This window comes from Lissotriton helveticus, chromosome 2_1 (assembly GCF_964261635.1).
Source record: "Lissotriton helveticus chromosome 2_1, aLisHel1.1, whole genome shotgun sequence".
Classification (NCBI taxonomy): Eukaryota; Metazoa; Chordata; class Amphibia; order Caudata; family Salamandridae; genus Lissotriton; species Lissotriton helveticus.
Window position 1 is genome coordinate 246082571 of NC_136059.1, and position 25207 is coordinate 246107777.

Sequence of the window (25207 nt, forward strand, 5' to 3'; positions counted from 1 at the left end):
TTTCTGTGTCAGTGAACTCCCCTTGAATGTTCCCATTGTGTATAATTAAAAGGTAGTCTTATAGTGTTGGATTTGTGCAAAAAAGATGGCCATAATGTTGTTAATAGAATAAATCAGCAACATTTGCAGTATTCAAATATAAATCTTCAGTTTCAAAAACAGTGTAATATTTTAAATCAGAAAACAGTGCGTAAACTGAGTTAACATCCCAGCCATAGGAGTGTATTCCAGGCATGATGACATTACCTAGAGAAACTCGGAACAGGTATGGAATCTGTAAAGTTTCCGTTGAATCATAGACTTCGAAAGGTAATTTATCCTAAACGATAACCATCAACAATAGGAAACTCTTAGGGATCACGTAAAGACCTGTATACTACGCCCCCCTCCACTCCCAATGCCGGACCTACGAATCCCGCACACTGCACAAACTGTCTCACACATGACCACTATGCCCTACTCACAATACGTCGCATACCTGGCTATGTCACACTGGCGATTGTCTAACCCCCCCAGTCATGCGCCGACACGCGAAGCACTGCAACATAGACCCGAATACTGTGAGATCGCGCCGAACTAACGCGCCAGCAGACCCTACAGACCCCCCCTGTGCCCTTGTCACGCTTGGGACCTGACCCCCTCTGCCGTTCCCCCCCCCCCCCCGGTTTCCCGCCTGCTCACCTCATCGGACACGACTGACACACTAGCTCCACACCTCCTCCTCCCGACAACATGGCTATCTCTGCCCCTATCCACCCCTACCTGCCTTTTATGTAATTTATGTTACTGTTTTATAGTTCATTAATGATCTAGTTATATTTTCTTTTAGACCATGCCCATACCGATACCACTTTACATTTCACACTTTATATGGTCTTCGGGCGTAACAGCTAGGGCCCAGGCGCATTATCTATGTGTCGCGATCAATGGCGGTCACTTTCGACAGGGTGGGCGAGCAAGGCGGCCACGAGCTCCCAACACGCTTGGATACTGTGCAGCCTGGTCACTCATCCATGTAACACCCTACTCACTTGAAGGCCGACCCGCGTTGATGCCCTTCCAAATGACGCACAAAAGATATGGTGGCATCACCCGTAACTGAAACAGTTGATGAGTGCCAGCCCAATATCACAAATCTGACCTCATAGACCACATATGGAAAACTGAGTAGACCACACACTTTTGTAACACTGAATGGTTATATGAAAGCACAATGTCGTGAAATGTTAACGTGTGCTGCCGAACCCCAGGGTTGTCGGCCTTAAAGCTGTGTTTAATTACCATTTCTAATGCAATGCTTCATTCCTCGCAGCTGGTCCGGCTGGGTTGTAAGCTAAATGCTGTGTACAATGTATGTTGGACAATAAAGGTCTATTTTATAATAAAAAATAAAAAAATCAACAATAGGAAACTCTGAAATATTAACCATGGCTTCATCCCTTTTCATTTTATGAGATGAAGTGTGAGGGGCCAATACTCCGTCTACCAAGTGTACAGCAGAGTGTTCAGGTAAGTAATAGCCACTTATTAGTAGGAAGAAAACTCACAAAACCAATCCACATGAAGAGGAAAACCATCGTGAGCACCAGCCAGATGTCCGTCCAAGGAAGATGATGAAGATGAATTCAAAGAAAAGTTATCTCTGTCCATATAGTAACCACTGGAAACTAGATGAAATAATTGGGGCTGCTCTTTATTTGAAGATGAGTGGATTGCAGTATCAGGAATATTAACAATAATTTCGACCGGTGGGCGGCATATTCATTTCCCACAGTGGTTGAAGTTGACAGTAAAACAGGCAACAAATCAATTGAAGTCTCCATCTCCCCTTCCTGTTACGTAGATGTCGTGGAGGCAGAAGTCATAGGACGCAGTGAAACATCCCGTCGGGGAATGCTTGTAGCTATACTATTCAGTATCGGCCATATGGTGTAACTTGGCATGTTCGATGGAAATTAATCGATTCTCCTTGCAAACAGGCAGCAGAGGCAAAATCACAGTATGAGTTCTCTTGAATCCAAGGACTGGGACTGGCGCACAGTATGAAGTACCAAATTCCAAATTCTTTTTGTTCTCAATTTTCTCACGGACCAGATCTCCAACTTTAGGAAGCCAGCCGGTAACAGGAATCAGCTGTGGATGAGGGTAAATTATCTTTCGCCAGGGCGTCACAAGTTTTTTGTAGATTCTGTAACACAGCACAATGGTGATCTACGCCAAACATCTAGACCATCAAGGTCTGGCACAAACATTTTAATGCCAAAGAGCATTTTGTATGGGGTCCGCCCCACAGAGATCTTCGAGGTAGATTATTAAGTGCACATTTGACTCCATAAAGATGAGTCAGCCACCCCCTGCCAGTACCTAATAACCTAGCTGTTAAAGATAACTTTAAGTCATGGTTCATTCGCTCCACAATAGAATTGCCCTCAGGCCGATATAGAGACGAGAATTGCACCTGCACCGCCAAAGACTTCATCGCATCTCGGTAAGCCTTAAAAGCAAAAGCCGGACCTTGGTCTGAATGGAAGGTGTCACAGGCAAATGTACCGACAAAGGCACACAAATATGTTATAACAGTTCGAACGTCAGCACTGCATTGCGGCCAATACCAATGGAATCTAGCGCAAGAATCCACTGCAACCAATATATATTTAAAGGCAGTGTCAGAAGTCAAAGGACCGCAGTGATCAAGATAAATACAGCCAAATGGCTGATTTGAAATGTAAAGCTGAGTGGTGGTGGTCATGTAACAGTAGAAGGTTTAATTTTCTGACAGATGTCACAAGAAAGAACATATTTAAGTGTGTGCTGTTATAAACCACACCACCAAAAACATTGCTGTAAAAGCAAAATTGTTGCAGCCATGCCGGCATGGTCAGAAGCCACGCCCTCATGTGCGGCAATGATTAAAGAAAGTCTGCGGTCGTTGTTGGGAATCAGCCGATACCCAACAGACGGAATAGTTGCAAATGGGACCTGATCAAAAGACTAGTGATGTGTATAACGTGAAGGGAAACCTTGGGAGAACTCCGTCCCCTCCTTCGTTGCAGCTATGGCCCCCAGAATATCATTGTGGAAAGCGAACCTCTGCGCTCTGGAAAATTCCACTCTTGTCCCCTTAAATCAGAAGGAGTACAGGTAGTTGGAGGTAACACAGAGCAGTTTATTTACACTTAAACGGGTGCAAAACCAACAAGCAAAAACCCTGTTTCATGAAAATAATGAACAGCTGAAATAATTCTCCTTTCATATTTATACTATATGTCAAACAAGTCTCCGTACAGTCTCCGCTCCTCTCCCTTAATCCACTGGAAATTTCCTTCCAGTTATACATACAAAAAGAATAGCTAACCACACTACATTTTCAAGGAAATTAATGTAAGAAAGAATCCCAGACCTTAACTAATTTCAAATTAAAATGGAAAAGTAATGTGGCTTTACATTTCAGTGAAGCACAAATTATTCATTATTCTAGCAACCATTCGATACTTTTCCAAGGGCATGAAAAGAAAAGAGTGCACAATGTCAGCATGTACATGGAAAATTCCTCAGACAACGTTGTACAAAGTTAGGTGGATTAAAAAAAAAAAACTGCACTCATGTTCATATTATATAACCTTTTCCTCAAATGGTCCTAGAACATGAGTTCAACATTTACCAATTTCCTACGATCACTAACCTATAGAATCAGTAATAAATAATTTGGATTTGCCCCTCATATTATGATAGTACTTCATTTTCAGATATTCTCCATTATAAGGTTGTTACCCGAGAAAATAATAAACAAATGAGCATATGTAAGAAGGCTAATCTGTGAGGGCACTAACACTAATGTTCATTAAATCGCATATTTCTTCTTCTTGGAACAGAAACTGGAAGGGGCTTGCAGGTTGAAACGAACATGCTGCAGCACATGGTAAGACAATTTACACATAGACAGTACCCCTAAATAATCCCACCTATAACCAAGACTATCACTAATAGTTTCCAACACCATGTGAGCAGTACTTCTCTAATCCAACTTGACCAAGTCCAGTCTCCAGTATCCTGATGTATTTCAGCAGCAATTTTGTGAAGTTTTTGAATGGCCATATTCACATTAGGAGCGTTATCTGGGATATACACACAGCAGGAACTACCAATTAAGTGGCATACCACCCCTGCTAAAAAAATGTCCAAACCAATACGATTTTGAAGAGAAACAAAATGGGTAGGTTGCATTTCTACAGTAATGTTACTGAATGCACCAGCATTCTCATTAATAACAGCTTCCACTACTGTGATCAATTGGCGCACCTGTACACTATTGGCCGTAGGACCCCAGAAAGGCACATGACCCTTCATTGCATCAATACATTGCTGCAGCGTGGTGTCGGTCTGGTCAACCTGTACTTTCCGTTTATTAAGTCGATGTGTCCTATGATAATCAGATGGTGCAAGGTAAGTGGGAGGAAGAGTAAATGCAATAAAGCATCTGCCTGACCATCCTTTAGGGAGCCAGATATAAGCCTGATTTCCATAAACAAAATAGGTGTTTTGTGAGGCCACAAATGATGGAGAACTAGTGCAATTGAATATCACTGTACAGGAGAAAGTCTATTCCCAACAGCAAGGGGCCCTTCACCTTGAACAAAAAAGGGGGCGTTATGGGCATTCACAGGTATGGGTATCATTGCCACCTTGGACAGCTTTCTCTCATTAAAGGATAATAACATAAAGGAGTTATCATAGCCTGTAAATTCCTCCCTCTCCACCATGGTACCGTAGATTCTAGTGGCATTTGGCCAGCATAGAAAATAAAGGTGACCCCCTAAGGTGGCTCTGTACACTTTTATTAGTAACTTTGATATAAGAAGCAACATTCAAATCCCATCAGGCACTAGAAGTCCCATTGTAGGATAAAGGTAGAGGAATAAGATGTGCCTTTCTTTTGACTGAAGATGTCAGGAAGCCACTTATCCAACAATCTGTAGCATTATAGCCAGGATGGGCATTATGTAAAACCTGAATGAATGTATTATTCACATATTGCAAGCGGTGTGCTTGCTTATGAGGGGCATGGTTTATGTACTGATGCTCTGGTATTGGTGTGGTGACTGATGTCAATGATTTACAAACTGGGTGGTTTTCTTCTAACTATCAGAACAACCCTAGCATTATAATCAGAAGACACAGACACACAACAATTTTCACTTTCTTGGTCCAAAATTAGTGTATACTGGACACTGGAGTCTTCCCCTCCTGCCACAGATCGGAGGGTGATTTCCCAAATGGTCTCAGTTCAATACTCCTAGTCTTACCCAGATTGTATTATTTGTGTGTGATGTTCAAATACCTGTTGTTGATGAGTGATGCTTCTCCTAATATTTGTCTTTATGCTTTATGCTTTTTCTCTCTTTTCTACTCTTCCCATCTTTGGATAGATAACCTTGTTTCTGCAGGCCTATTCTTTTCAAAAAAGAGAAACAAATCAAAAACACCTAACAACCTGAAGCAAAGTACCGTGGCTAAGACCTCCTAAAAATCCCCATCTATTCCACCAAAGAACATCAAGAGTTCCCAGTGTCCTTTACTTCAAAGCTTCACTGGCAAGCTTATGTACAGGTCTAGATGTTGGCGGTCTTGACCACCGGCATGGGTTGCTATCTCGCCAGAGATAATTTTTTTATTCAAAGTTTATAGTTTTTGACAGTCCTAGGTCTCAAATTATACCTAGGCGTATCACAATCCGGATGCTCAAATAGAGGTATTGGTATCAATTTGGGCTCAACAGAAGTTTAGTTGACCACTGGATGTGCTACTTCTCCTTCTTCAACCAGCTCACCATCATTAAGAGATACTTGCTGTGGAAGTTGTTCACTTTCCAAATCAGGAATTCCTTGCTTCACACATTGATCATAGAACAAAGGCAATGGAGCTTTCTTAAAATGGCTGGCATGCAGCCAGTGTTTGTGTCCCATGCACTTAACAGCTGTCTAGGTGGCGAGTAGCACTTGCACCGGTTTCTCAAGACTGGATTTCTTCTGGAATTTGCGGGTGAAGACCCAGTCTCCAGGCTTCAGATTATGACCTGAACCTGTGAATGAATCAAATGCAATTATTTAGTCAATTGCTCACAATAATCAACAAGTAGAGGATATTCTATTTCACCCCAAAACTTTTTAAATGCTATACCCCATACATTTGCAGGCCTCCCCATAACTACCTGACATTTGCGAGTGTTCAGTATTGTGCATTTGCGAGTGTTGAGTATTGCGCGTTAACCCCTTGTATGCTCAGGACAGCTCCCAGCCGTCATGCATTACATTGGGCGTGTGCGCACGTCGGCCGGGAGCTGTCCAAATCCCGCCCGCCGTTTATTTCTCCCGCGCCACGGGGGAAAGAAACCCACACCCAAGTGGTTAAAAACAAAGCTATGGGCAAAGCATCAGGCCATTTTAATTTTGTTTCATCACATATCTTTCCCAGTTTTCCTTTCAAGATACAATTGTATCTTTCCACTAGGCCTGCAGCCTGTGGATGGTGGGCAGCATGAAACTGTTGCCTTATCTGCTAGCCTTTGCAGACTAGGTCCATCACTGGGCCAATAAAGTGTGGCCCATTGTCGCTCCAAAGAACTCTGGGCAAGCCAAATCTCGGGAGGTACTCCTTCAGGAGTACTTTTGCAGTACTTAGGGCTTTGTTATTTCGTAGAGGGTAAGCCTCCACCCACCTACCAAAGGTGCAAACCACCACTAAGACATACTTAAGCTTGTCCACTTGTTCCATTTCTATGAAATCCATTTGCAGTACTTCAAAGGGCAAATCTGAGGTTGCAAAATGGCCTGTCTGGACTGGGGTACCTTTTCCTGGAATATAAGTAGCACATATCATGTATCTTTTGACATGGGACTCTGCCACCCTGGGAATCAGTTTGTTGAACCATCCTTGGTTAAATGTTCTCACTATTCCTTTGGCACTAATGTGGGCCGCGCTATGTGCCATAGTAACTATAGCGTTAACATAACAATTAGGAAGCATCAACTTTGTTTTTCTGACAGATCTATCCAACATCCTGTGCCATCTAATCTACCATACATCTGCCGTGCCTCTTTCTCTTCCATGGTAGCTTCCTGTTGTATCTCTCGAACATATTCTAAGGTATTGTTAAACATTGGTACTTCGGTGACCCATCTAGCTGGGCCTGTAACATACTTTAAACTATATTCAGAACTGGCTGTTTCATCTGCAAAAGCATTTCCCTGACCTATCTTATCAATAACCTTTTTATGGGCACTGAATTTAAGAATGGCAACTTCTTTTGGTAACATCAGAACATCCAATAACTTTACTATTGATTCCCCATGCTGTATTTTAGTACCATGTGAGGTCAAAAAGCCTCTTTCTTTCCATAATCACCCAAATGAGTGGGCAATACCAAAGGCGTACTTGCTGTCAGTATAAATATTTACAATCAGATCTTTACTCAATTCACATGCCTGTGTAAGAGCAATTACTACTGCTGCTTGTGCTGACATTTGTGGCATTTTATATGACTCTACCACTGTTTTCAAAGTGGTGATGGCATATGCAACAATGTTTGTACCATCCGGTAATTTGAAACATGAACCATCCACAAACAACTTTCCCTGTGGGTCAGATATGGGATTATCTGTTAGGTCTACCCGTCCCTTGGTCTCTTCTTCAGTGGTGAACATACAATCATGGTGTTTTTCCCCTGAATCACTGGGGAGGGGTAGCACTGTGGCTGGGTTCAAAACATTGCATTGTTTCAGAATGATATTTGGAGCAAAACGTGTTAACTCATACCCTGTTAAACGTGCAGTGGTCAGGTGCTGGGTCTGAGTTTGGTTTAGTAGCACATCCACAGCGTGCAGTACCATAACTGTCAAATTGTGATCTAGAACATATATTTCAGATTGTCTGACTACAGCCGCAGCAGATGCTACTGAGCGCAAACAATTTGGCAAAGCCTTAGCTACTGGATCCAACGTGGAGGAAAAATAAGCAAAAGGTTTATTCCTCCCCCCACGGAATTGTGTTAAAACGGATAGAACACAGCCATATTTCCATTGGACAAACAAACAGAATTCCTTAGCATAATCAGGGTTATCCAAAGCAGGTGCATTGCATACATCATTCTTTAGTTGTTGAAAAGCATGCTCACACTCATCAGTCCAAGGTAATGGGTTACTAATATTCTTAGATGTTAGAGCAAAGCAAAGGTTTTGCAATTAAAGAGAAGTTAGGTATCCACTGCCTTCAAAAGGAAGTCATACCTATAAATGCGCGAACATCAGATTGAGTCGGGGGATGTTTAATTTCTGTACCAAATCAATTCTTTGTGGGTGCAGTCTTATACCCCCCTTTGACAGGAGGTGACCTAAATAGGCAACCTCCTGGTGACAATATTGCATTTTAGATAAGGACACTGAATGTTCTAGGAGTGCTAAATGATGTAACAAATTAACTGTTGCCTCCTTACAACCTTCCTCTGTATCTGAGGCAATTGATAGATCATCAATGTATTGGAGTAATACAGTGTCTTTTGAGGGGGTAAAAGGGTCTAATTGTTTCTTCAAAGCTTGACTCTATATACTGGGGCTTTCTGCATACCCTTGAGGAGCTTGCGTAAATTGAAGGGAATGCCCTTGGAATAAAAATGAAAAAAGGTATTGACTTCCTTTAGCAATAGGCACACACAAATGCATTTTTTAAATCAAGCACAGTAAAATATTTGACTGAAGACGGAATCATGATAAAAATAGAATTCATGTCAGGAACAACAGGATATTGGGGTACTACAACTTTATTAATAGCTCGAAGATTAATCACTAGTCTATATTTATCATGGATTGCCTCTGTGTTTTTGTCTAAGAACAGGAATTATATAACTATTACAATGGCTGCCTTCTGTTTATTTTATTATCCCCTTATGTATTAAATCAGAGATGACCTCTTTGAAACCTTCCTCTCCCTCCCGGTATATTTTGAATTGAGGAATGCAAGGTAAGGGAACACCTTGTTTAACAGTCATTACTATGGGATGAATATGCCACGTTACCCCGCTTGTTTTTTTACTGCATGCCATTATAACGTGGTCATTACAACAACAGCATTGTAACAACGCATGCCATTACTCCGCAGGTCGGAAGAACGACTTGCTTGAGGGGTGGCGCTGGATGTTGGAATAGTATCATTTACTATTCCAACTCCAGTCTGTGCAACAGACCTCTAGAGCAAGTCGTTGATTTGACTTGCGGAGTAATGGCATGCATTGTAACAACGCGGTTGTTGTAACAACCGCGTTATAATGGCATGCGGTCTCCTGGTTTCGCGGTAAACGATGTTTAGCCTATGGGATCTATATCCATATTACCAACATCATTATCTCCTGATGCCAGACCGTTTTATCAATTCCCTGTAATTCAGGTGGTAGGTGACTAACATCTGTCATTGTAAAACATTTGCTAAAATTATCAGAGGCTATTGATATACAGACATCATCAGGAGAACAATAAATTTTAGCATTCAGTCTTTTCAGTAGGTCCAGACCTAATGGGGCAGATGTGGTGAAGGGACCTATATTAATATCTAGGGGTTTGGAGATGGGGCTCTGGATGGGAATACCTGAGAATACCACTGATGTATTCATTCTGCCAGAGAGGGGAGCCCCTAGATATTGTTCATGAGCCACAGAGGTGCGAGTGGCACCTGTATCAACAAGGACATCGCGTACTTCTCCTTCTATATCCATGGTGACATATGGACCTGCTTAATTAGCTGGAATCATGACCCTATTGCCACCCTTTCTATTGCTGTCCTATTGTGAATACTCAAAGGTATTGCAATCAAAGTCAGTAAAATCTTCAGTATAGAAACTTCTGTCAACTTGTTGGCCATCAAAATAATTCTGACATCTATTTTCATTCTGACGCTGGGTGAAATCTTGTCTATTTGTGCCACCTATCCCTGTACCTCTTGGCACCGAAGTACCTCTTCCCCTTGCCACAGTTGCTAGGCCCTGTAGGCTAGGGCATTCATCCTTCCAATGACCCTCCAGAAAGCAATAGGCACACTGATTTTGGCCTTATCCTGCTCTGTGTTGCTGCATAGGAGCTGATGAGGCTCTGCCAGCCCCTCTTCCATGTCCACCTCCCCTCATATTTCCCATACCCCTTTGTCTTCCCCTGTCTGGGAATCTTGCTGTAGCAAAACCTTTGTTTTTAATTCTTTCATTTTCTTATAATTCTTTTTTTTCTTTACTTTCTGGTAATTCTCATAATATGTAGCCATTACCAAAAGATCTGCAGGTTCTTTAGTTGGCTTGGTGCTCTCTAATACTTTAATCAACTCTCCTAATTCTTTCATCAAATTATTCACAAATTTGTCAGCAAACATTCTTTTCCCCTTGACAGTTGCCAAATCCTGACCACTCTGAGCCCTGAATATGTCCTCCATCCTAGTGAAATAGTCTGAGACTTCTTCTGAAGGTTTTTGTTTACAAGCTGTTATTTTATCCCAATTTACATCTTCCCTTCGTAGCAATTTATCAATAATAAGATCAGGCAAATCAAGTATAAGTTGATCTGGTCTGTCTCTTGGTCTCCTCTGTGTGTCACGATTTTCAAAAAGTACCCAAGCATGCCAAAAGTGCGCTACATCATCATGTCTACGTATTCCATTTCTCTGGAGAGTAAGGCATCAAAAAATAGATCCAAATCCTTGAATGTCATTACACATAATTTAGTGGCTGATGCTAGGGCTTCCTAATACCCCTTTGGGTTTTTTCTAAAGTCTGGCAAATCTTTTTTATTGCTGTTAATTCATACCTACTCCACGGAGTATGAACAAATTGGGCAATAGGGTTCTGAACAGGCACGCCAGCAGCAGCAGGGGGTGCAGGAAGGGGGTGTATTTCCCTCATGAGATATTCCCCATTCACTTTTTGATATTTTCTTCTAACCTTAACACCCAATGCAAACAATTTTCAATTACCCGTTGGACATCTGGTGAAGGGATCATGTGACATTGCGCTTCATGCCACAATTGTAACACTTCTTGTGGGGTATTTTTATTACACCATGTCCACCAGTCCTCTATCCTTTCAGTCATATATTGAATGAGTAAGTTTTGCTGAAAAAATATCAAACCTATTTCCAGTTGGCATAATAGTATTCATGGTGGCATTATTTATGTCGTCCATCCATCTATGCGCTATCTGTTTTAACTCTTCTGGATCAGATCTCTGTAATTAATATCTAGTATTAGGTCTGTCCCTCCAGTTTCCACTCCTATCTCTCAAATTACCACTATGCTTGTGAATCAAAGGTGAAGTATCTGCAGGCGTGTTCCAGCAGATTGGGATGCAGAGGGAGTTTGTCCAGTCACTAGCCTTGGAAAACAATGTACCTGAGGGGTAGTCAAAACATTTGGTGCAGGTATCGATTGTACTGCTTGTGACTGCTGTTGAACAGCAGACGGATTGAGTATTTGTCTGGGTGGGACAGTCAGTTGCTGACCTGGTAATGGGGCAGGAAGAATTGGTACATTTGGAATGAGTACTAGAGGTGCCTTTTGCTGTTGACCCATCTGTAATGGTATATCGTGTGCCTGTGTGGCACGTATGGGAACCTGTGGGATATATGGTAAGGGATTCTCCAATAGTCGCTCTTATACCTTATCCTTGTTCTCACGTTGTTTCTCTTGTGTCACATATGTCTTGTTAGTGGTCATTCTAAACTCTTAGTCCATACCTTCAATACTTTCAGTTTGTTTTAATTGATCATATGCTTTGGCTTTCTGCAACACTCCCTTTTTCTGTTGTCATTCCTTCTCTTTTTGTTCCTTAATTACTAACATTGTAGCATGTTTTCCCATTTATTAAAACTGTCCCACCTCACTTGTCTAACCTTTTTCTCAAACAAACATTGATGCAAATATCTAGATCAAATGAACCATCCAGCTGCCATCTCAATTCCTCATTTCCCTTAGTATATCGATGCCACAGTCTGTTCCACAAGTTCACACCTGTCCCATATATTGTCATCATCTTCCATGCAGCACTACCTTCGACTGGGAGTGGTTGGGACTCAACCAGCGATGGACTCATGAAACAGCAACAATGACACTGTGAAATATATTTAATTAGTTTGCTCACTGTGCCTTAAAGTCAAGGATCATCTAAATGAAAAAACTTTCCAATTCAATCAATGCAGGCCTATTTATCAGATCCAACCTAAAACCCAACCAATATAATGCAATACATTTCTCAATACCAAAAACTAATCAATAATTCAAAACGCCTGTTATAAAATAACTCAAAACAATTTCACCAGGTATTTGCTGAACACGTCCGACTCTCTGTACTCTGCAATTCAGCCACTTTCGCTTGACTAGTTTGGAACCTCTGCCGGGGAGATCCTGTTGCCAAGGGACACAGTTTGGGACTTCAGATGGCAGCTGCGAGAAACCAGTCTCATTAGCAGGGGCCCCCGCAATCAGTTAGCCGTGAGTCGTGTCACCTCAGCCACAGACACAAATGCTGTTGGATTTCCCACATAGAGGCGCCACGTTCGGACGCCATTTGTGGAAAGGGCACCTCTTCGCTCTGGAAAATTCCACTCTTGTCCACTTAAATCCAAAGGAGTACAGGTAGTCGGAGGTAAAAACAGAGCAGTTTATTCACGCTTAAGCTGGTGTAAAACCAACAAGGGAAAACCCTGTTCAGTGAAGGTAATGAACAACTGAAAGAATTCTCCTTTCATATTTATACTATTTTTCAAACAAGTCTGCGTACAGACTCCACTCCCCACCCCTAATCCATTGGAAATCTCCTTCCAGTTATATATGCAAAAATAATAGCTAACCACACTACATTTTCAAGGTAATTAATGTAAGAAAGAACCCCAGACCTTGACTAATTGCAAATTAAAATGGAAAAGTAATGTGGCTTTACATTTTAGAGAAGCACAAATGATTAACTAGGTGTAATTATTCCCGCAACCATTCGGTACTTATCCAAGGGCATTGAGAGCAAAAGAATGCACAATGTCAGCACGTCCATGGAAAATTCCTAAGACAACATTGCACAAAGTCAGGTGGATTTATAAAAAAATGTCTGCACTCATGATCATATTATATAACCTTTTCCTCATCATCATCAATTTTAGTCATAGAACTAGTGACTGCTTCTACTGAACAAGTGGCTACTGCAGATATAGCTACCTCATCAGCCAAAGAATTTCCAACCGCATGTGCTCCCACACGCTGATGTCCTAACGTATGAATAACATGTGTGAGCGGCAAACATTTCTTAAGAGCGGCCACTCGGACCCAAAGCAATTTATACTTTATTGCACTACCTTTAGAATCGCGATAATCATTTTGTGACCAGAAGATCAAATTGTAATTGAAGGACTGTACACAGTAAAAGGAATCGCACACTACAACTGTAGGGACTTCAGGATCAGCAAATTCTGGATCTAAAACCAAAGCACGAACTCGGCCAATTGAGCCATACAATCCCCAAGGGATTGTGTATGTACCAAAGAAGATTTAAAGTCCCCATCAACAATTGTGCCAGCCACAATTGCGCAGGCCGCTGAATAAGCATTCTTGGAGCCAATGGCCGCCTATGCAGAACCATCAGGGTAAATAATACATTTATACTGTTCAAGAGGAAGCAATGACAATGATGGAGGATGAACATGTTCATATTGTAAAAATTACTGTGGCTGCAAAAAGGGTCAAAGATAAAATTGACATCAGCTGATGTCAATGAACCAGCCCATTGTATCCAACACAGATGTAAAGCGTTAGAATTTGGAATACTCGCCTTCGTACCTTTAGAATCGCCATCTGTACAGCAGTCAAAAATGTTTCAGTAGAAGAAAAACACATCTCTACTGGAGTATACAAATGTGATTTATAACCAATGGGAACCGTGTCCCCTTCACTGAAAGTCACGTAAGTAAAACCTAACGCTCCTGGTAAATCCTTATGACCAGATTTGTGGTATTGTCTCTCGTTAACAAGAAGTGGCTCGCAATCAGATCAGACCGCAAAGACGGTGTGTTCCAGAAGTCAACTGCATAAAATGGTTTGATACGCTGGGCATAATCAGGAATGTATGTCCTCCCGAAATTTAATAAACCAAGCAAAGACTGCAATTTTTTAAGTGTAGATGGAGGTTGCAGTTGAGCACTTTTCTCCAGAAAGTGGGGGGCAAACGCCCTACCTTCATTATTGAGTTCATAACCAAGAAAAAGTACAGCCAGGGTTATTCTTATATCCCATAGGCAATCTCGCCTATCATTTCTGATTGCTCAGCGAGCTAAATGCGGTCAAGTCATGGCTTTCCAGTGCCAAAGTGTGACTGAAAAATCCATTAGAAATATCCAAAGTCATTTTTTTCGAACAATATTGTTAACCAGTGCAGAGCTATGGGTGTTCTGTACCGAAAAGGTACGAACATGACTATTTAAATGTCTGAAATCTAAAACAAAACGATATGAACCGTGTGGTTTCAATATGGGAAAAAGAGGCTTGTTCATGCTCGAAACACAGGGTTCAATCATACCTTGATATTCCAACTGGGTAAGAATTTCAGCAACGGATGCTTTAGCATCACATTTAATTGGGTATTGGGGTTGGGGCTGCGGTGTAGAATGCAAAGGAACTACATGCTTGTGCGAATCTCTGTTCCAACCCGCCTGATTTAAATATAATGCAGGAGCAAGGGCTAGCTTTCACTCCGATGCATAAGCAATTTTAGCCTCCTCTGAGACATATTGCAAAAAACTACGGAGAATAACATCCTCCACTCTAGAGGAAGCAAGAATAAAATGGAGAGGCCAATCAACCTCCGCTAACAAAATGTCATAAGAAGATGTTAGTTTATCCCAAAAGACTGCCTTAATAGTGCGTTTAATATCACCTTCAGCCCTATTTCATAAAGCCTATCAGGGGGGGCAACACGAGTGTCAGCTATTTACACAGTAATAAAAGTGTCAGTTGCTTTTGCCTCCAGGTGCTGGAGGAGTGTCTGTCGCACTATGGTAACCTCTGCTGCGCTGTCGAGGAGGGTTACCGCCTAATTCCTGTCAAGGAACAGGGTTCTCACAGGCTGAGGCATACGTTGCAGTCAAAGCGGCATCTTTTTTTCTTCTGAAAAGAGGCGCGATAATTGCGGTCAAACTGGCACTGCAGGTCATGTCTTGTCTGCGTGGACTCACCTTGTCTGCGATCCTGCCGCCCTCCTCTGCCGAATTGTTGATCCGCCGATTCCTGAAAGGAACAAGGAAAACACAGATCAGGAACCTGAAACCTGTCTGGTGTCTTAATTTTAGAGGGGTCACGCAAATCATATCTACGTTCAGAAGTGTCAGGTGCTGGTGAATCAGCACGTGAACTCGGCTTTTGTTGTTGCTGCCACTGATTCTTGTTCCAAACCTTTTTAGGAAAGACTGGATGACTTTGTGCCTGTGCAAATGGTCGTATTCCCAAACTATTGCGACCCAACGATGTATGCATATCCGCAATAATAATCGCCAACTGTTGCTGCCAGTCTGCATCGCTAGGCGTTGGCGCACTTGCAAACAAACTGCTTCACCTTTAATGTTGGCCAGAATCATCTCAGAGACAGTAGGGAATATACCCACTAACTTCATCCCCAAATCCAGGCCTGGACCACCCTCATGTTCATCCTGTACCTTCTTCAGAACACTTGGTAGAACGCTCATGGAGGGAGTGCCGAAGCACAGTGTAAGTCATCTCGATTACGAGGACGCTTGCCCATTACTGAGTTAATTATGACGGGACTAATGACAAGACCACTGCCGTGTCCAGGCGGTGGAGGAGCAGCTCCAGCTGGAGCTGCCTGAAGTGCACGTTTTCACGCCATTAAAAACAACAAAAAGAGTGTTTTTCCGGTGTTTATGGAATGTTTTGTTGTATTATTGCTTGCTTTCTGCACTGATAATACATGGTACATACACAGTGTAAGTACAGTGTATATGAGGTAGAAATCAAACTTATTGTTGTACACCTTACAATATTTCTTCAGTGAGTCTTTGGTCATGCGCACTCTTTCTTTCTTCCCCATGTAAACTTTTATCTGTGAAAAGGCCCTCTCAACAATGGCCCTTGAGACGAGCAACACCAAAACAACCACTACACAATTTGCTAACTCTGGCCACTGACATAGCTTTCTATGCCTGGACTGGTGCACCTAAAGATTGCAATTCTCTGGTACAGGTTCTGCAACATATGCGTTGAACTGGGAATATATGCCCTCAGAGTTATTGAAGTGGTCAAAAATTAAGCAGCACTTTTGAAATTCCGGAGAAAATTCCCCTTTACGGAAGGGATCTAGAACTTGTGTACCACAGCGAGGCTTCCTTTACTTCAAATGCAATGGCTGGTAAAGGGACATTTCTATGTATCATTGCAAGCCATTTCTGATACATTGTAAAATAAAAGTTCCTGAATAGCTCCTCAACATTTCTTTGCTTACCAATTGGCAAGCACTCTAACATGAAACATGTTGCAGTGCCAAAGTCACTAAAAGCGTTGCCTAGCCTATTCTCAAGGAGATGTTTCACATCAACTCTAATTATGCTGAGCACTTAGTAGACAAGGGTGTTTTCAGACCCCAGTTTTCTTTTTATGTCCACTTCAGGAGTCAGGGTTTCCTGTAAAAATCTAAGAATGCAGTAGTGTACTTTTTTCACATCACTATCAATATGTGAACAAAGAGCCTCTCATTTCTTAGCTTTGACATCATCCCTCAGCAAACAAGCATTGGCATAGCCAATAGGTCTCGCATTTGGGACCTTATAAGTGTTTAGTCAGAGCTATTGGGTTTGCCAATGTCTTTAAGCTATGTTGTAGAGCAGTGTGACTGCTGTGCAGCATGTTGAAAAGTTACAATAAAGTGATAATAAGCATTTTTTACCTTATATATCACAAAGTAGACATCATGTACAAATGAACAACCCTATTAAAAAAAGAATTGCCATATACTATGTCTTCAAGTTTTTCTGTCCTTGCAATGTTGCCAACTTCTTCTTGCTGTTCTAATGCTTGCCTGCTATAGTTTTTTTTATATATGGCGGGAGGGTGGTGGACATAAATAATGATAAAGTGAAGGTTGGGAAATAGTACCTGAATTACAACGCGACCAGCAGACGGACACTGGGGGAGAATCCACAGATGCCAGATTCCGAGGGTGGACTGGTATGATGTTGAGGTTGTAGTGTGCTGGTGCAGAGGTGATGCTGAATGATACTTAGGTGGTGCTGAGGCATGCTGAGTTGGTGCTGCGCTGAGGTGGTGCTGTGTTGGTGCTGAATCGCTGCTGAGATGGGGCTGCGCTGGTGCACTGATGTGCAGGTGGTGCTGTGCTGATGCTGAGATGGTGCTGATGTTGAGGTGGTGCTGCACTGGTGCTAAGGTAGTGTTGCATTGATTCACTGGTGCTGCGTTGGCACTGCGGTGATGCAGTGGTGGTGCTGCGCTGGTGCTGTGTGGTGCTGAGGTGGTGCTGTGCTGGTGCTGCACCTGCGTTGAGTGATGCGTAGGTGGTGCTGTGCTGGTGTGGTGGTGGGATCAGGTCCTGCCGAGTGATGCACAGGTGGTGCTGAGGAAAGCTGACTGGTCCTGAAGTGGTACTGAGCTCACACCAATTCCAATACCACCACCACCAATACCACCAACACCAATACTAGTACCACCACCATCAATAACAATACTGGCAATACCGACACCACCAATACGAGTACCACCACCACCAATACCAATACTACCACCAATATCACCACCAAAACTACCACCACCACCAATACTACCACCACCACCAAAACCACTACCACCACCAATACCACCACCACCAATACAACCACCTCAGCTCCTTTCTCGCACTAGTAATAGCAGGGGCACTGTACGAGGCTGCAGCTGCTGCCGAGACCATCCATCCCTCCCTCCATGCCTGCCATAAAGCACAGCCCGCCCTGCACCAGGAGGTGAAGATAGGGCCCTACTACATATGGAGTGTTTTTTATTAGGCCAAAGATAGCAATGACATTACGCAATGCCACAGTGCACACTCAAATCACGGAGAGGGCAGGAAATAGCCCCCCTCCCGTCCTTCCTCCTGAACCGCGACAGTGTAATCACAGAGCGAAAGATGTTGGAGTGCTTTGTTAGTGTTTATAGCTTGGATCATATGTAACTCTCACTTCACACTTTGTGTCTGTGTAATCTACGATACTTACAAATCTTCTTCACTGCACTATTTATCACTACTTTGAAGACGTCGCAGGCCGGTCTCTTCCTCCTATAATAACAATTTACAAACGGTCGAGAAGGCCCTTTATTGCAATACCATAGGTGTCGCATTTGTGACAGTTTAAGCTGTAAGTATTGTAAATGACAATACCTTTTATTTATGTTTTAAAACCCAAAACATAAATAAAAGGCATTGTCATTTACAATGCCAATAACTCAAACTCGTGTGACTATTGCATTGCAAATGCTAGTTTGTTTTTGTGGCAGGCGAAGGTCAAATCCGAGTGCCGGGTCAACTTCCTGTGATACTGGGCAAATGGCTACATTCCCCTGTGCCATAAAAAGACAAAAATATGCTTTCAAGTATAAAAGTTCTGCTTCACGTGTAAAATGCTTTTAATGCTCTCGGGCTAAGTTTGTTGCAAAACACATACTAAGTACATACACCCTTTATATGGTAGGAGAGAATGCCGATTTAAATGCCTGTCTCACAGCCACGCTATTGAAGCAAATGCTATCTTTTATATTATAACTAACATACAAGGGTCTGTTTATGTAAAAAAAAATATTAAGATAAGATGGTCACCTTAGCTCCAAGCTACTTAACTCAAACATGCCGTAGTTTCAGGTGCTTCATATAGAGGGCGTACTGCTGCTGCTGGTGTTCCTTCGTCAACACGCGAACGTGCTTGAAGAGCTGTTCACAATTTTTAAAAACTGAAAAAGAAGACCAACTACGTAATGAAATCAAACCGAAGAGCACTACTACACGTAACGGTCCTGTCGCCAGGGACGGGAACCACTCTGTAAAAAAAAAAAAACTTTATTGCATGGTTTTAAAAAAAACCTTGCACAATACAAAAGATAAAACATTTTTGATACTTATTCAATTGATAGAATTATAGTAAAAATGAAACACTTGTTGAATAACAGTAAAAGTAAAAACAGAAAGCCCAGCCCACCATGTATCCAAACTCTCTTGTTTCTGCCCTGCACCCACTGAAAGACGGGACAAAAGATACAATTAACCACTGAAAGGAAGGACATTTTTAAAAGCATACAAAGGAACCAATGGAAAGCAAGAGGTGTGATCAATGCCCATAGATCAGATACTGCATGTCCCAGGCTCAACCTAAAAATGGACCTGTGCCAGAGTTCTCCCGAGTCCATTGCAAATAAGGCTGACTTAGAAGGCTGAACCAAACCCAAACCTTTCCTCCATTGCAAAAGAGGCTGACTTAGAAGGATAAACCACAATGGCATGGAGATCCTGTCCTGGGATCACATATTTGAAATGTATTTTCACTGGACACACTTTTCTATAGTCTGTGCTACGCGAAGCCTTCGTGGTAGAGTTGGCAAATCGGTGCATGTAAGCAGGGCTCCATGGCTTCAGTCCTCGCCTTATACAAATCATTTTATCAAATGACTGACGGCTCCATGTACTAAACCAGTTTTACAAATAGAGTTGGGTGCCCAAGCAAACTAATAGGGCGAGCCAAGCTGTAGCCCTGCCTAGGGTCTGTCTTGGCTGTGAGAGCTCATGCATGAAAATATTATGTATGCATATACAGTAACAAACCGAATATAAACATATGATACAGTAGCTGCAAAATTCAAAAAAGTGTATGTGGAGATGTCTCACATTAGTACATTATGCCACTTATGTAAAACTAACAACTGTGTCTGCGATCTTAAAAAAAGGCACTCACTGTCACATGTGGAAGTGCAGGTCTGGTTCTGTTCTGAGCCAGTACCCTATTAGGGTTTGACTGACAGGGGCTCATATGCCTTTGGAGCATGAGCACACAAACCCCTGCTCAAAATGTTGGCTTATTTTGGCCTTGTGCAAGGAGGTCATATCTGGACCGGATCACTGAAAGAATATCGACTACCACAATATCGAGTACCCAAAATATCGAGGTGAAAATATCTACTACAAAAATATCGAGTTTGTATGTACAAACAGGTAAGTACAAAAATATCGACTACAAAATATCGTTTACAAAAATATCGTTGTAAAAAATATCGACTTTACTAAAAACAATGTTTAATTACATTAATATAAAAAATTAATTACTAAAATATAATTAACAATACTTAAAATAACTTTTAATAATTAAATATTTAATGAAAGTTAAAAAAAAAAATATTTTTAATCATATTTCTTAAAACATATATATATAGTAACAACATTTAATTAAATAATAGGCAATATTGTATATGTACCCCAAAAACCCAAAACTGACCCTGAACCCTAAAAATACCCCTTTACCCAAAAACTGAAAACTGACCCTGAACCCTAAAAATACCCCTTTACCCAAAAACTGAAAACTGACCCTGAACCCTAAAAATACCCCTTTACCCAAAAACTGAAAACTGACCCTGAACCCTAAAAATACCCCTTTACCCAAAAACTAAAAACTGACCCTGAACCCTAAAAATACCCCTTTACCCAAAAACTGAAAACTGACCCTGAACCCTAAAAATACCCCTTTACCCAAAAACTGAAAACTGACCCTGAACCCTAAAAATACCCCTTTACCCAAAAACTAAAAACTGACCCTGAACCCTAAAAATACCCCTTTACCCAAAAACTGAAAACTGACCCTGAACCCTAAAAATACCCCTTTACCCAAAAACTGAAAACTGACCCTGAACCCTAAAAATACCCCTTTACCCAAAAACTGAAAACTGACCCTGAACCCTAAAAATACCCCTTTCATTTAACATAATTAGCAATTAATCAATTAAATAAAATTAATTACCAATTACATTTTAATTAATTAACAAACATTTTTTAATTAACAATTAATTAAATATTACTACCAATTATTAAATTAACATATTTAATTAATTATAATTAAATTACTTCCCACCCTATTCCCCTATAAACCCACAACCCGCTAGAGAAAATACATTATTTTAATTGACATAATTAGCAATTAATCAATTAAATAAAATTAATTACCAATTAAATTTTAAATAATTAACATATATTATTTAATTACCAATTAATTAATTATTACTACCAATTAATAAATTTACATATTTAATTAATTATAATTAAATTACTTCCCACCATATTCCCCTATAAACCCACAACCCGCTACAGAATTAAATTACACAATAATTAAAAAAATAATTAATTAAAAAAAATAATAAAATAAATTGACACTTTTCACACATATTATAACATAAACACACTATAAATAATTAAATATTATTTAAAAAACTATATTTTTTACTATCTAGATTATATACTTGGATATTTTCACTGTCTATATTATTTACAGTCGATATTACTTCACTTACCTTAAAAACGATATTTTGGCTGTCGATATTCTGTCTAGTCGATATTTTCTCCAAACGATATTTAAAACTCGATATTCTGTCCAGACGATATTTTGGAGTCGATATTATGTCTGTGCACCATCTGGACCTTTGAAGATTTTCTAATTTCTGCTCGAATTGTCAAGCATGGCTCCTCCTCCGCTTCTTTTGTCCTTCGTGAAGAGTTTGTACAGCAGCAGGTACTATACCTGCCTTTAAAAAAGGTTCATGGCTATTGCTCAAGTTACCAACTCTCATTCTTGCCCATATGGCATTATTTGATACATTTGACACCATCTTTACCTTGTGCATGTTAACATATGTATCATGGTACCTTCTCTGATGCCCCACCTTTTTTCTTTGGTTTACATGCATGCAGCGCCTGCTGCCCCTCTGGCTAGGCTGATGCTGTGTAGCTGCTATATGCTTTAGTACTACATATAATTTTAATTTGTGTGCCTCTCACTCACACACCCTCTATGTAACTGGTAGATACAATCCCCAAGACAAGATACAAGAACCTGTCTGGTGATTCGTGCATTACACCGACACATGCTTCCCTCATAGGACCACAACAAATACAACCCTCTGTCAACCACACATTCTCCCATTGTGCAACTTGCTACCCGTCTGATAATGCACCCTATCTTCTCACAGTGGGGTACGTAACACTATGTAAATGCTACAAAACAATAATTGTTAATAGAGCAGCAATAAGAGAAAATCTACTCCTCTCCTTGTAGGTAGTCCCCGTTAGTGCTAGAATGATGGTCCATGGTACACGGCTTCCAGGCTCCAAGCGCAATATGGTTATCTGGATCCGTTTTGTAGGCCCCCACCCCTTAATGTATCATGCCCCGGAATTTGCAGCGATCATTGATTTTAATTGCTTCAGACAAACAGCACTAACCCTAACCGCTGACAAATCTTTCATAAATTTGATTCTGAGGTTTTAGTTTGCAGCACTAGCAAGACTGACACACACACCGTCTTCACTAGAACTCAGGATTACAGAAACACCAAGGATGCCAAAACCATCAAGCAGCTCACCAGATTTTGGCATCAAGAATTCCCCTCAACCTCCCATGCAGCACTCACATTAAGCTGAACCTCAAAGAGCTCCATTGGCTCCTGATCCACAAACGTGCACAGTTCAAACCCCTCAATCATTCCTTCAAAGCACTACACAGTATTGGCTATGCCTACCTTAAACCTTACATCTCCTTTACCAAAACTTTCAGAGAGCCTTTTATATACGCTTCCTTTGCCCCTGAGAATGTGATGCCAATATATTTTATTTATTTAAACATTTTATACAGCACATAGCTGCCCCAGTGACGAGGCGTCCCAGCGCTACCCCAACAAATGACACTGTGCCACTCCAACCCAAGTAAGTGGCCTATGCAGGGAAAAGCCAGGTCTTTACGGCCTTTCAAAATGCTAGATGGTTCTGAAGGCCTCTGATGGAAATCGGAAGAGAATTCCACAAATATGCTGCCTGGACCTTGAAAGAGCGGCCACCCGCTCTGGCTCTTTGGAAGCGAGGAATACAAACTGAGCCAGAGTTGGCCGAGGGCAGAGGGCGATTAGGCACATATTGGACCAGAAGATCCGCTAAGATCGGTGGTCTTTTATGTGACAAAATGTTGTGGGCTACAGACAACGTCTTAAAGTGGATTCTTTTAGCTATCTGCAGCCAGTGGAATTTAGGCAGAAGGTTCGCAACTGAACAAGATTTGGGAAATGCAAACAGAGCATGCGCTGCCACATTCTGGATTCTTTGGAGACGAGAAATACAGGATTTGTTGGCACCTAGATAAAGCAAATTCCCATAATCAAGTCTCAATAGAATTGTAGCTTGAAGAATAGTTTGACGAACCTTAGGAGAAAAATAACCAAGTAGCGGTTTCAACCCTCTCAGGAGACCGAAACATGATCCTGCTAAGGCTTTTGATTGTGCGTCAAATGAAAGGTTGCTATCAATCAAGATGCCCAAGTTCTTTACTGCCTTCTTTAACAAAGATGAGGGTTTTAATTTCTCAGGCCACCACTTTTCCGACCAGAGGGCCCTGTCTCTACCCATCACCAGAATTTCAGAGTTGGCGGCATTCAGCTATAGACAGTTTGCCGTCATCCAGTCAGAAATAGCTAGAAGGTCCTCTCCAAATTTAAAAAGATTGTCTTGACACTCTTTAGAGAAGGCGATAACTAGCTGGGTGTCATCGGCATAAGAAACCAATGACAACCCTCTACTTTTTGCTAACAAAGCTAGGGGTTGCACATAGATGTTGAAAAGCACAGGGCTCAATATCGAGCCCTGAGGAACCCCATACTTGCTGGCATGCTCCTGAGAGTGAAAAGGTGGTACCACCACTTGAAAAGTTCTGCCTTCCAAGAAGGACTGGAACCACGCCAAAGCCGACCCCCTGACTCCAATATCATGTAGACGACCTAGAAGAATGTCATGGGAAACAGTGTCGAAGGCGGCACTTAAATCCAACAGAATTAAGGCCGCCGAGTTCGCAACATCTAGGCAGCTACGGATATCCTCGGTCACTGGCAACAGTGCTAATTCTGTACTATGACAAGGACACAAACCATTTTGTGAGGGTTCCAGCGTTTTATCGTGCTCCACCAATTCCGCCAGAACCATGTTAACATATAACTCAGTAACCTTAGCTAAGAAAGGGAGCTGGGAGATCAGCCGGAAGTTGCTCGGGTCCGATGGCTCCAGAGACGGCTTCTTTAAAAGAGGTAAAACTTTTGCATGCTTGCAGGTTGCCGAAAGTGAAGCAGAGGACAGAGACAAATTAACCAATACCCTTATTGCTTTAGAGATTGAGTTAAGAACTAGACGAAGCTGATCTGGTCTCAGCGGATCAGCTGGAGAGCCTGATTTAATTTTAAAGCACAAAACTTCAATTTCGTGGAGGGAAAAGGAGCTCAAAGTTGTTTTAGAGACATTTAACCTGTCCTCAAACTCAGCTGGGCGATTAATAGGCAAGCCGGCTGCTGGAAGGGGGACGGTTGGCAGGTTGTTATAAATGATCTCTACTTTACGCACAAAAAAATCATCAGCTAGTTCCTCACACTGAGTGTTGGAAGAAATTGGAGAATCAACTTTCTCATTGGAATGTTGCATCTTTTTTAACAGGGAGAAAATCATTTTAGGAGGGTTATTACTCTCCAAGATTTTAGCCGCAATGTAGTCTGCTCTGGTTTTCCGAATCAGCCTATGATATGATTTAATAGAGGCCTGATATTTGTTTTTGGCCTCAGTATCGTAAGCACGCCTCCACAATCGCTCTAATTGTTTACAAGCCTTTTTAGCATTACCCGGGGTTTCATTAAACCATGGGTACGAGGGGCCCAGTTTTTTCCGAGAACAACATTTTTCGGGGATGCATATGTCTATGGCTTGTAACAGCCAATCCCGGAAAAGAGAGTCCGATGCCACTATATTCGAAGAAAATTGTGGCTTGGATTTTAACAACATATCTGAGAATAAACTGGCATCCCATTTATGCCACGGACGTTTCATCACAGCCCGTGCAGGAATTGGGACAGATTTCCCCCGCCAACA

The 25207-nt window shown here is 41.6% G+C and overlaps 1 protein-coding gene and 1 long non-coding RNA gene across 2 annotated transcripts in view; one reads left to right on the forward strand and one right to left on the reverse strand.

Moving 5' to 3' along the window:
* Window positions 1-25207, forward strand: part of ARK2N (arkadia (RNF111) N-terminal like PKA signaling regulator 2N) — a 399402-nt gene that overhangs the window by 76872 nt on the left and 297323 nt on the right. The gene's annotated exons all lie outside the window — the stretch shown is intronic.
* Window positions 5450-19073, reverse strand: LOC144819296 (uncharacterized). Its single transcript, XR_013607275.1, has 2 exons — window positions 18878-19073; window positions 5450-6079 (listed from the first exon to the last, which is right to left on the reverse strand). It is a non-coding gene; the product is annotated as an uncharacterized LOC144819296 (long non-coding RNA).